Consider the following 13,408-nt stretch of genomic DNA (forward strand, 5'->3'; position numbering starts at 1 on the left):
TCAGTAATATCACAATCATATTGCATGCTGGAGTAGGAACTGAATCTGAGATTTGATGGTTTCCATTTGGATGGATGGACCTGAGAGGAGGCTCTAGAATCCTTTTCATTGCTGAGGGACAGTTTAGATGCTTCTCTGAATTCTGCTTTTATATTAGGGATATTTTTATTTTATATTGCTCCCTCTTACAGCAAACCGGCTCCTCCTCTCAAAATGGTGAACCAGTATTATAGCAACACAGCAGATGGCACCACCTAGCTAACTTTGACTGATTTCATCAAAGCTCAGCAGTTAGTCTTTGGATGAGAAATCTATAGACAAAATTTGGAAACTGGAATATGTATGTGTATCTGTCTGTCTGTCTATATCTATCTCCTGGAAGAAGGCAATGGAAAAGCACAATATGTTGCCAAGAAAATTACATGAATCTAGCTCAACTCAAAGGAGACATCATCTTTACCTTGGGTATCCTGGCATACATTCTGCATTTTTTTTTTTTTTAAGAGTCCCTAGAGTTTACAAAACCCATGCTGAGAATACCAAAATAAAATTTTATTGTTTAGGAGGAGAATTTTGTGCTGTTACCAAATAACAGAATGCAATTCTTACCTTTGGGTTGGGTGCACTTAAGGCAATGCTAACAGTTTCAATCCCTTATAGTTTTCTGTGGGAGCTCTCACTTTTATCTCAACAGGCAGGTTGGGGGAAGAGAGAGGAAAAGCATGGAAGTTCAGCCAACCTTGTGAGTTAAATCATTAACATCTGAAACATAGACATTTGTTTCAGGGACTACTGAACATGGAGAAAGAGTGGGTTTACCTTTTTGGTATCCCTAACCATGGACTGTGTTGCAAAGTGATTCTCATGCTTGTGACCATCTCTTAGAACTCCAAATAGTCATTAGATAGGATCTATGAATAAAATCCTGGTTCCATGACACTACCCCACTACATAATCCCAAAATGCACTCAGGATGTTCTCATTTGTTTATTCAATTTATATGGCCGCCAATCTCAAACAAATTACTCTGGGCAGTGAGCAATCATAAAATCAGTTAAAACCAAATCACAAACTCAATACAATACAAAAACAAATTAAATATATATAGCAGCCAAGAAAACTGCAACCCATAGATGTTAACATAACCGGGAAATGTGGCTTTTAACACACTCGGGACCCCAGGCATAATCAGATCTTCAAGGCCTTACGAAAGGCCCACAGGGTCAGGGCGTCTGGAGGAAGAATGTTCCAGAGGGGAGGTGCTATGGCAGAAAAGACATGCCTCCTAGTCTCTGCCAGCTGACATTCCTTGGCTGATAGGACCTGGAGCACGCCCATCCTGCTGGACCAAATTGGATGGATAGAAACAACTGGGGAAGATGGTCCCTCAGGTAACCCAGCCCCAAGTCATGAAGGGCTTTAAAGGTGCCAACCAACACCTTGAATTGTACCTGGAAACATACTGGCAACCAATGCATCTCACAAAGCAGTGGTTGTTACACATGCCCAATACCCAACACCATTTAAAACCCATGCAGCTGCGTTCTGCACCAGTTGAAGCTTCTTAATGCTCTTCAAGGGCAGTCCCATGTAGACCCTGTTATAGTAATCCATACAGGAGGTCATGAAAACATGAGTGACAGTGAGCAGAGCCTCCTGGTCCAGGAATGAGCACAACTGGCGCAAAGGTGTGCAAATCCATGCTGGATTCATTTTTGTAACAATGATAAACACTCCAGTGCACTCATGGTGATTTAGTCCTGTTGATATGAGAGAGTTAAATGATCAACTGCAGTACAACTATATATAAAAAAAAGACTTTTTTTTAATGAAAACGATATTGAATAATGTTTGAACACTGTGGATACCTGCAGGTTAATTCTTGTTTTGTTAAGGGGACTGGATTTTATGCCATAATGAATAATCTGGGTCTTTTTAGAAGGGCATGGAGATCTCTAGTGACTGCTTCTTTACGTCTTTGTAATGAGCATCATCGTAGCTGATATCCTGTATTGTAGCATACTCTTCCTTTGTAGGTATAAGGTTGCCTTCTGAAAGAAATACTGTAATAAATAGTGAAGTTACAACATTATGTAAATCAAACTTTCTCAAGCAAAAGATGAAAGCAACAGCTGATTCTACTGTGCAATCTCAGAATGATTGTGTGTGTATGCGTGTGTAGCTTTTAGCTGAATATTAACCCCCAAGTCTACATTAATTTGAATATAAACTAAGTAGACTTGGAGATAGCACCTACAAAACTGTTATGTTATGGAGAGTCTGTGATCTTTTATCATAAAACCAGCTTTTCCTAATTAGAGAGAGAAGTGGAGAAATATTATGTGTTATATTGATGAAGAAGGGACACAGAATACACTTATGGAGAGTGTGGGTGTGAAATAATTGTGGGATTGCCTTGGGTAAGGGATGGAAATGTTAGTTTATCAGTGATGAGGTTAACATATGGTTTTGATCAATAATCTGTGCATCGTAGGCTGACTACAGCGTTTTGATATGGTGATTTTTTTTTTCTAAATTAACAAACATTCTTAATGAATTTTCTTGCCCATTTCCATTTCCTTCCTCCTACTCCTTTTCTAACTGTGTCTCAGATCCTCCTCATTTCTAAAGTTATATTCCTATTGCATTCCAGTTATTCTCTGTTGACTCGCAGGGAAGAAGAATCTCTGTTCCAAACCTTCTTTTGAACATTTAGTGGCTGTTAAGTATATGCTGATTTTGCTCATGATGCCTAGCTGACCTTGGCTGATTCTGAACTATTAAGCAAGGACAGATCTATTGAGTAGGTGAATGGGAGAGCACCAGGAAATCAAATCCCAGAGCTATAAGTAGGATTGGAAAATTGAACCAAATAAATTAAAAACACACACCCACATTCTGAAAAAAGGCCATCATCATCATCCTGACTCCCAACAGCTCTGAGTAATTACTACTTCCATGTTGCTGCCAAGAAGACAACATGGAAACATGTCCATGTAGACAAAAATTCAAGCCGTACTTAAAGAAGAGTTAACTTTTTAATCTGTAGGATGAATTATTCTCCCCCCCCCCAAAAAAAGTTACCTTAAGATACTTTCCCAAACCCTAGCAAAAGCTGGTTAAGAGAGACAGATTTTGTATATGGTAGAAACTGATTCCTTCCATTTACGTGGTCAAAGCTTAATAGCTCTATGGGAACTAAGAAATCTAATGTCTGTCTGTCTGTCCGTCCATCCATCCATCCCCAGTTTTATTTTTTTCACCTTTTCTCTATGATTGAGAAGCTTAACAACATAACACTAATGACAATGGTAACAGCAATTGTATTAGAATACCCTGTTTTTAAGCAATTGATTTGTAATGTTAAATTAATTATTTGGGCAATATAACCACTAAGTACAGTATCCAAAATAAATAGATAATTCTGTTCCTATTTTAAGTCAAGATCCATAGGCTTCTGATTCTAAAAAGCAATTTCCCCCTTTTTGCTAATACAGATTTTCTCATTTCTCTGGCAGTTTGACAGTGAAATCGGCAAGAGCTGTCAAATTGGTTTCAGTTAAACCATATATCCTAGTCATTTTCAACTGAGTTCTTCTTGCATATGAGTGCAAGGATCAATTAGTCCATTAGATCAAGAGGAGAAGAGTTTCCTCATTGTTCTCTTCATAAGTCCTCTCCAGTTTCCCTTACACTCAGAACTCTGGAAATGAGCTTTCTTTTCTTATATCTCCCTGTTCCTATTAGTAATCATACTCACATTCAGAATGTGTCCTTGTGGAAAGTTCCTTTTAACATGAGGAAGGGAAACTTTTGGGCCTCCAGTCCCACAATCCATCATTATTGACTATGTTGATATGATACACGCTGTTGGGAACTGTAATTCAGTAGGAACAAGAGGACCAGAGGTTTCCTGTCCTTAGGTCTTGAAGGCTACACATTGATGTTTAAATATGAATATGTAGCCTTCAATCCATGCATTCCTCAGGGATGTGTGTGCATATGTCTCCATGTATATGTGTGCATAGGCTTAAAGCAGTGTTGTGCAAACTTGGCCACTTTAAGATGAGTGGACTTCAACTCCCAGAATTCCACTCATCTTAGTGGCCAAGTTTGGACAACACTGGCTTAAAGCAATGGGATATGGGCAATATCCTCCGACAAAATGCATCAAAAACATTGCTTTTGTAACATCTTTTTCATATTTGGCATGATCACTTTGACTAAACAGGATTGACCCAGGAACTGCTCACACAGAGAAACTCTGTTCATATGTACTTCTGTAGGCATCTGTGATTATTTCACTTCTTGGTCAATTGCCTACTGGCAAGTTAATCAGTACATGGTTTGGAAGAAGGTGTGCATTGGGCACCACCCTTGTCCTTATTAGTGCATGCTATTTATGTGACTTGATCAGATCCCCCCATCTACCCTTGCGGGACCTAACCTAAATCTGTATGTTGTGCTGGTGTACTTTTATTGCAGGTACGTGGGAACAATGATCTTCGTTATTCGTCTTTGTTCATAATTCATTGTTTTAAAGAAAACATTGCCTTTTTCTTATTAGCACTTTTATTGCGATTTTACTTTGCTTCATTTTCTAACTTGGGGATTCTGACAAGAAAGTGGTACAGAGACCGATAAACCCCTAACAGCTTCTTTGGCATCCTGTGGATGGTGAATACATATGAATGAATCTAAAATATTCGGGAACTCCTGCTTTCCTATTTCTCCTGATGCTGTCTCTTTACATGCTTTTATGGGTGTTTACATGTTTAGTGCAACTAAACTATTTAGCTGAATTGCTGAAGTGGGGATATAAGACACACAAGAGAACATCTGAATTTTTTTTTTAAATGTATTCTATATAACTCTATTGCTGGTGATAGTGCATTTTAAATTCTTAACTGTGCTGGATGCATGAAGAGGAGGGAGAAAGCTTTTATTCTCCTGCTTAGACTGTAAGCACCAAACTGAGAGTGCAACATCAGCTTAAAAGCAGGTTACAGGCTGCTTATTTTTCAAAATGAAACATATTTTCCATTTAATTGCCTGGTGTGGGAGAAGAAGGGAGTATTATTGAATTTCTGAACCACAGAAAAAAAGATTGGGAAAGTAGCATCCAGAGCAAAGTATCACATGGATTTATTCTTCCAGCTTCACTAAACACTTTACATCTCTTTGGGGAGGGGGAGGTTTGCAAGAAAGTTTAAGAAACTTTCTTGCAAGCATCTCAAAGTTACACTTGAAGTGTGAGAAATGAAAACTAAACTCCTGACCCAAGGTTAGTTTATTTTGATTGAGAACGCTGGAAGCTTAACAGCATTTTTGCAATTTATTCCTAAATATACAAGAGACTGTAAATTGAAACAAACAAAAACTCTAAGAAGATAGAAGAACCAGAAAAAGCAACTTAGAGTGTCACTAATTTTGGCTAAAAGCTCTTTTTCTTCAGTGCAAGGAGAGGGACCTCATGGTTTTTCAGGTCTAGCTGAAATGCAACTATCAGCCATCAGTGTGTATGCTGGCTGGGGCTGTTTGGAGTTCTTCACCACCAATTCTGCTCACTTACATTAACCTATTCAAGTATTCAGTGCCCAAGAGTACCAACTATGCAGTGGAAACAGTGAGCAGAGCACCTAGTCTTCAGCAATGATATACATTAAGCTTCCACTTCCCTGATGGCATAACAATAGATCAAATCCCTGAATCAAAGATTGTTAGCCCTTCAAGATAGTTCAGAGAAGAACCACAACCAGGAGTATCTTTATTGTAAGGTTATATAAGCAGAATCTTGCAAGACTTAAAGTATTTCTTCCCTCCTTTCCTTTCACTCTCTGGAAAACTAGGGAGGATCCCTTCTGAAATGGGTTCCCATGCTCTCTTTTAGAACTGGAGGTATATTTTGGTTTGCAAGGATGGCAACTGACACAGAGAAATCAAGACAGTGGAGGTTTTCATGCCTTTTCTGCTATATACAGTAAATCTATTTACAATAGGTAAGAGCCTCAAGATCCCAGATTTTACCCCATGTCTCCACCTAAGTCTCTCTCCCAGAGAATACTCCCCTCTAGCTCTCCTGCTAACTGCTTCCAAGCATCCCCCTCCACTCCATCTCCCTTCCATTTCTGGGCTTATCAAGAAAGAGTAAAAAGAAAGGGATGTGCTGGATTTATGACTGAGTGTGCTCAGTTTTGCTTGTCATCTTTTCTTGGATCTGCTCAGCTGATTACCATCTGCATCTTTTCTGTTGGGGGAAGAACCTCTCTTGGGGTCTTCTGGCCAGTCCTTCCCCAAAGAGTAGGGCTTCACCACAGACAGCCATCTCCCTCCTTCCCATCTTGGATCTTGGGTGAAGATACTGTCTCTTCACTTCTCTTCCTCTAGGAAAACCACCCATGTTCATTCATTTATTTATGTATTTATTAATTATTAAACTTGTATGCCACCCATGGGTGACTCTGGGTGGCTCACAATAACAAAAAAGGAAAAAACACCAATCCCTCCAACAATGGCTAAAATCCATAAATAATTAAAATAGAAACATACATTAAAAATGTCCTAAAAATCCCCTATAAATTTTAGCCCTAAAACTTTCAAGATGCTGGGGGGGGGGGAGCCAAACCCATCACCCCACCAGCGATCTCCACAGATGCAAGCCCCCATCTGGCCCCCAGGCCTTCTGGCAGAGCTTTTCTTCTCCCTCTCCAATCCGGAACCAACAACCACTCTGCACACTCATATAATTTTACTCTCCAACTTCTCTCTCAAGCCACTCCATTTTACACAGTCTTTTTCTCTCATTTTCTCTGCCTGTCTTCTCTCTGTCTCTAATTTTTAGTCTGCCTGGCAGCATGTCCCCCAGCAACAGAGGAGGTGGATGTCCACCCAGAGCTCTAGTCCCAGCACTTATATGCAAGGCAGGACCAATGAGAATGCTGTCCACCTCTCCTCACAACTGCCCTGGCCAGCAGCCAGATCAGCTCATCAGTTCTCACTTCAAAGCTAGAATAGAGCTTCTTCTCCCCATTTTCTCTCTCCTTTTGCTGAGTCACAGCAGCACAACAGTTGCCAGGCCAGGCCACCAAAAACCATATGCCACAGTTTTGTTTTGTTTGTTGTTTTTGTAGGAACACACTCATTGGTGCAGGTAACTTCTTCTAACCCAGTGGTCCCAACCCTGGGCCCAGGTGACTGAATCAGGTGCTTAGATAAATGTAATGTCTGTACTCCTAAGAGTAAGACAAGAACAATGGGTAAAAACTTTACAGAAGGAGATCTAAGCTTGAAAAAAGGAGAAAGCCACTTGCCTGGGATATTATGAGGATTCCTGTTCTAGGTAAGGGGTTGGACTGGAAGACTTTCAAGGTCCCTTCCAACTCTATATTCTGTGGTTTTATGAATAGGACCACATCCTTCCAAAGGATGGTGGTGGATGAATGCTTTGACCTGGCATGTGAGACCTCAATAGGTGAAGATGAAAATGTATTCTGTTGGCTATGTCCTCCTGGGTTTTAGGTTCTGCAACAGCCACAATGCCAGGGCTGGAGAGAAGGAATTGCTGCAACCACTGGTAAGACTTTTGCAATGGCCAGTAGCATTGCTTGAGAAGCAACTAGTTTTGAGTACCTATATGTGAAATTAGATTGGACAGACAAGCTAGAGCTGTACCAATTTTTATGCTGTCTAGTTGCAACCCCTTCCCAAACTTCTGGGAATCATTTTGAGGCTGGAATTGGAACGGGTCAGCAAACCTCTTCAGGGTGACCCAAATTCTTCTGGGAAGATGGGCAGGATAAAATGCTTGCAGACCATCCAGATGATTTGTCACGCTTCCTTGTGGGTAAAGCTGCTCATGTTTAGATGACATTCCTGAACAACAGCTCCACTGTGCACTCTCTTTGTCTTATTCTTCTCTCTATTTGTTCCAGTGGTGAAATATCAACAGATCATTCTAAAGTATTATCCAGCGATCTACTGAACAAAGGAATGTTTGGCAGTTGCCATAACAATATTTAAGTTACCTAGACTGCCTTATTCCCTCTTTGGATGCAAAATGGCAGCATTCTCAAGCAGAGTGAAAATACATATTTTCAGTTAAGATGCAGGTGCTTCTGTTTGCAACTCTTTCTGCCATCACCTAATATTAAATCTGAAGAAAGAGTGTCATAAATATTAGACACCCTTTTTCCCCTGAAAAAGCTGGAGCAAATAACATCTGCTTAGGTAGAGTAAATATGCTCATTTGCATTCTTTTACCGCTCATGCAGAAACAGCAACAGCAAACAAGTGATGGTTATCAAATGGGATTATTGAAAATAGTAAATTTAGGGAAAGAAACTGATAAAAAGTGTGAAAAGATAACCTCCAGAACTACAGGCTGGCTAGGATTAGGAAGGGATAGAAGTGTTAGACTTCACACAGGCATGGTTTGATTCATGACTCAAGACATTGAGTCTTCAGAAACTCAATCCCCACCCCCAATACATACACCCAGTAACTAGCTAATAACAGAATTGTCAAGCACTCAGCACAGGGGCATAAAAGTGTTATTGCAGAAGATCAGCTACTACAGAATACAGAATTCCAGAAATAGGAAGGTAGGTAGATAGACAGCTAAGTGAATCTCTCTCTCTCTCTCTCTGTCTCTCACTGTGTGAGTGTGTGTGTTTGTGCGTGTGTGTGTGTGAGAGAGAAATTACATGTTTTAAATCCTAGATCTCATTCTTCTATCCTTTTATGCTGTTCTTTTCCAAGAATGGAAAATAAACAGTAACCTGTTCGTGTGTGTGTATATGTATGTACAGTATATCAATATCAATATCATGGTTTAGTTTTGCCTGTGGCTCCTCATTTCCTGTCTTACCAGCTTCAGCTTTTCCAGGAAATGCTTCTTCATTAACAGGAAATAATATATTCATCCCACTGATGTTCTATACTGCTGTATAATGTTCCATGAACAGAGTTTTGACCAACTCTAGCTGAGTTTCAGAACTGGCAACCCTCAACTGACAGCTTTGATAAATCTTTCTATGATAAAGTAGAGTTGGCCTTGGATTTTGTTCCCCAAGCGGCCCCAATCCGTTACCTACACCAACCTAAGTTGATAAAAGTTCCCAGGAATGTTAAACTCCCTGCAAAATAAGAGTCTACACTGCAGATTCTTCTGGAAACCTTGAGATGGAAAAAGGGAAGTCCTCCTTCAAGAATACTTTATTGGATCTAATTGTACTGCCCTTTGATATGGAATCAAAAGCTGAATTTCTGCCTATTCCTATGAAGTGGATGGTAAAACTCAATTAATAGCCAGCTGGAGAAGGGCCCAGGTGGGAAATGGAACTCCTTGTGAGTAAATCTCAACTCATGAATGTCTATGAATAGTCTATTGTGGTGTATGGACTTGATGTAAGGAATCAGCAGAGGTACATCACACAAACAGTGCACATAAGTGCAAAAATTCTACCTTCTATCTAGGCACATTTAACCAAAATCCTCTTTTCTTTTGTAATAACTTCTAAAGATAATTCTCTTTAATCAAAAGTAATGCAAACTAATAGAAAGAAAATGCAGGAGGATTTTTCTGCTGAATACAAGTAAAGATTATACCAAAGGAGGAGATCAAAATAAATGGGCAGTGGTATCAGTGGAACTACTGTAGGAGAGAAGGAAGATTCTGTTGTGGCATTTTACACAAAACCTCCTTAGCCAAAAAAGCTAACTGTAGCTATTACTGCTATGTACAGGATACTTAGGAAGTGATTGCAGCTCTATGGGAGAAATAGTGCCTCTAAGACACAAATAGGGCTGAGAAAGAGGGAGGAGTGCCTCTAAGACACAAATAATCTGCAAATGGGAAAGGTTGTTACCAACTTATTAAGGAAATGGAATTTTAGCCAACCATGCAACTCAACCTTTTGAGTGTTTGTTGGACAGAAAAAGAAATGCAAAAGCTTTAAAGAGACCCTGCGGTGATGAACTCACTAATAAAGGAGCACTGGAGAGAATCATGGGCATTCTGCAGAAACTTCCAGCTTTTGTCAAAAGAATAAAAGCAATGTAGGACTGTCATATCAAAAGCTCCACCCCTTTGGGGCATGAGAGTGACATCACGAGACATGTACAAAAGGGGGAGAACATTAAAGCATCAAAAGGAAGACTACACAAATCTTGCTTTCTTGATTCTCTTCTGCAGTCTAGGGGATTGACGGTCCAACTGATAACCATCTAATCATTTATGATTAAAAAAACAAACAGCCAGATCACAATGATAAACCATAGTCTATACATGCCCCAAATCTGTTTGCTGTAACTCAGCATATTTAGGGGTGAGAACTGATTCTGAACATTCAAACATTAAGTAGGCTGCAATAAGCTTAGACTACGTCAACCATGACGTCCCCATTTTGACTGTTTACAGTGTGTGTCTGTGTATCCAGGTGAATTGCTTTGCTATTAAAATATTCCTTTGATATTAATCAATAAATATATTTAACATCTGAGTAACAGAGAAAAGTTCACTGTTGAGTTCTCTTTCTAAATCTTTGCCAGTAATTTGCTAACATACCTGTTGTTCTAACTTTTGGGGAGAGAGGGGAGAAAGAAAGATCAAATGATTTTTTGTTATTAATAATCTATGTTGCATCAGAGTCTTGTGACCAGGGAAAAAATTCAGAACTCTGGCAACAGCCGAGAAGTATTTTGAACGAAAATAAATGATTTGTTTAGTAAAAGTGTTCATGAGTGGGTAAATTGCAGGTCTTTTCAGGGCCACAGGGATATTTTTCCTTCAACTGTCTGAACGTGGATCTATTTGTTAAAAAGAGACTGTCCAACAAACATTCAAAAAGTAATGCTATCTAGACTTGGAGCCACAATAAATTATGAGACTAGACAATTGGAAAAACCTTTCCTGATCTGCATCGCTTCGGCTGGGTTCATGTATGCATTTGTGAGAGAGAAAGAGAGTGAGAAAGAAAGCTCATATTTTGTATATTTAAGTAGAAAGCCTTGTTGTTCATCATTTGCTAATGGTACTGTAAAAGTAGATTTTTAAAAAAATTCTGGGGCCTATGTGGGGGCTTGCAATCAAGAGAGAGATGCGAGATAAATGCTATGAGAAAGGAAAATGAAAATAAGGAAATGCAAATAACCAAACAATCCATAGATGATAGGTCTGTCTGCTCCCTGGCATACTAATTTTTACTGTGTTTGTGTATGCTTGTATTTATATATCAATACAAATATTCATCTTTGTTGGTATAAAATGGCACCATCTGATTATTCTGGATTTGAATCTGTATTTTCTTAAATTCACAGAATAGATGGGTGCTCCTTCTGCATCTGTGATGGAATGGAATTATGAAGGCCAGACTCAGCGAGAAAACGTTTTCTTTCATCTCCTGAGGCACGAGGGAAAGATAAGAGGATGAGACTGGCACCTCCCTGAGGAATTCACAATGTTGTGGCTGGCATTACTTGGGAGCTGGGGTTTCAGTCTGGGAAGATTCTTGCTAGAGGTTGTAGCTAATAAACATTGTTGGACTGAATTTACATGGTCTCTTGGAGTTCTTTGGGCTAGGCCTGAGAGCATCAAAGTTACCTTAAACTGGATTGCAAAAATCCAGGCAATCATTAGAAAGCAGCAGAAAGATAGAGTTTTCCGGATTTCTTTGTTGCCATCTCACGGTCATCCATATTTTTGCAGCCCCTATACAGTAGACCTAGTCCGCACATAGAAATAGTCATAAAAAGATGCTAGTCCCCTCTTTTAAAATGGATATTTCTTAGCGAAAGCAATAGCAGACTGTTTTGCTTTTCTATATTTAATGTTTTCTACAGTGCAGGGGATTAATGCTGCATTCAAGGGATGATGACAAGATCAATGTTGTCTACTCTGACTGGGTCTGGTTCTTCAAGGCTTCAGACAAGAGTCTTTCCCAACTCTGTCTGGAAATATTGGTGATTAATATGCAAATTTCTATGTGCATAGTATGTGCTGTAACACTGAACTGGGATCCAATATTTGGGGATTAGTAGCCAAGTAGGAGAGCCAGTCTGGTGTAGTGGTTAAGGCTAGTGAGTTCTAGTCCTGCCTTACTCATGAAGCCATCTGGGTGACCTTGGGGCAGTCCCTCTCTCTCAGCCCTAGGAAGCAGGCAATGGCAAGCCACTTCTGAAATCTTGCCAAGAAAACTGCAGGGACTTGTCCAGGAAGTTGCTGGAGTCAACAATGATCAAAGGTGCACACACGCGTGCACACACACAAACATACACAGTAGACCAGGTCTCTGATCTAGCATATTTTTATACAAAAGAATCAGCAAAAATATTTAATATATTATATTAGGTAGATTTTTTTTATACTATTTGCTTAACTTATTTGGGGATTAGTAGCCAAGTAGGAGAGCCAGTTGGTGTTGTGGTTAAGGCTAGTGAGTTCTAGTCCTGCCTTAGGCACAAAGCCAGCTGTGTGCGTGTGCGTGTGTGCATGCCTTTGAGTCAGTGTTGACTTCTAGCAATGCCTGGACAAGTTCCTGAAGTTTTCTTGGTTCCCAATTTCAAAAAGGAAATGGTCATACCCAGATTTCAAATATGTTTGCTTAACTTGTTAAACATCTGGTGGGCTCATAGTTGGGCTGGACTCCTTGCACTTTTTGCTTTCTCTGACACTTCCTGAACTGACTGTCATTCTAGCAAATGGGGAAAGGTAAGGAGTCTTTCTGTAATCAGCTGGACATTGATAATAAACCAGCTAGGTTTTCAGTTAAACAAAGTTGGAAGAAGTCCCTTAGCGGCTTTCTTTTCTTTTCTGTTCTTAAAGTACAATTTATCTCTTCCATAGATGGCTCCCTTCTTCAGCTGGGGAATAGCACTGATGTTTAATTATTCCTTCATGAATCCAGCTACCTGAAATCTGAACATTTTTGAAGTTCCCAATTTAAAAATGGAAATGGTCATACCCAGATTTCAAACATGGGAAGTCCATTAAAATTCAAATAAAATGGATCCTCTGAATTACTTCTAACCTTGTCCCATAATAATAGACTACTGCAATCTATATTGTGGAAGCTTCCTGGGTTTTTGTGAAACCGTTTGCCATGTATAACAAGAGCTTAAAACAACCGACCAATTGAACCTGAACATAAAACTGAAAAGCAGAACAGGAAAGGGTCTGTGTGCTCATTACACTAACAGCATGGTTTTCTTACAACAGCTAGGCAGGACATTTGAAATTGGACTTGCAACTAACTGTGTATATTATAGGAATTATGTTACATTTAGGCTGTCACTGTAACTAATGGTCACAGTCCCTTGGCTTGCTGGTAATTTTTGACTTGTTTCCAAGGGTGACTGTAGGGTTGCATTATAAACAGTAAATGGATACCCCAGGTAGATTTAGAAAAGGTGT

At 39.6% G+C, this 13,408-nt stretch overlaps 1 long non-coding RNA gene across 1 annotated transcript; it reads left to right on the forward strand.

The window, feature by feature from the left end:
* Nucleotides 1–4,424: 4,424 nt before the first annotated feature.
* On the forward strand, nucleotides 4,425–11,526 carry LOC112540166 (uncharacterized). Its single transcript, XR_003084234.2, has 3 exons — nucleotides 4,425–4,485; nucleotides 7,407–7,573; nucleotides 11,317–11,526. It is a non-coding gene; the product is annotated as an uncharacterized LOC112540166 (long non-coding RNA).
* The last annotated feature ends 1,882 nt before the right edge of the window (nucleotides 11,527–13,408 follow it).

This window comes from Python bivittatus, unplaced genomic scaffold (genome assembly GCF_059951505.1).
Source record: "Python bivittatus isolate LINGU-HERP-01145 unplaced genomic scaffold, Pbiv_v1 ctg000190_np1212, whole genome shotgun sequence".
Classification (NCBI taxonomy): domain Eukaryota; kingdom Metazoa; phylum Chordata; class Lepidosauria; order Squamata; family Pythonidae; genus Python; species Python bivittatus.